General features: G+C 32.9%; 1 protein-coding gene across 1 annotated transcript in view; it reads left to right on the top strand.

The window, feature by feature from the left end:
- Positions 1-292, top strand: part of LOC119591480 (vacuolar protein sorting-associated protein 33A-like) — a 17,765-nt gene that overhangs the window by 13,133 nt on the left and 4,340 nt on the right. The window lies entirely within an intron of this gene.

The raw sequence follows: 292 nt of genomic DNA, 5'->3' as shown, positions 1-292 counted from the left end.
TCCTTTTTAGACTATTTGTCTCTCTTATGAATATTAAGCATGCACCAATTATCTTTACAAAGAATCTTATCTATATAGAGTAACCCTGTGAGGGTCAAGATAAAATACTCATTTGTCACCAGTTAATAGCAAACAGAAATTTCCCAAAATGCCCAAACCAAATGGTAGTATTAGTGACCTCTGCATAATTAAAATCATTATGCAGTTATACAACATTATCCTGTTGCAAGGGATAATAGTAATAAAGGAAAGTGTTATTTGTTGCCATGTTGTTGTCAGCTCCTTGCTCTTT

This window comes from Penaeus monodon, chromosome 28, assembly GCF_015228065.2.
Source record: "Penaeus monodon isolate SGIC_2016 chromosome 28, NSTDA_Pmon_1, whole genome shotgun sequence".
Classification (NCBI taxonomy): Eukaryota; Metazoa; Arthropoda; class Malacostraca; order Decapoda; family Penaeidae; genus Penaeus; species Penaeus monodon.
The sequence above is the reverse complement of the archived record's forward strand: the minus strand, read 5'-3'. Positions and strand labels throughout refer to the sequence as shown.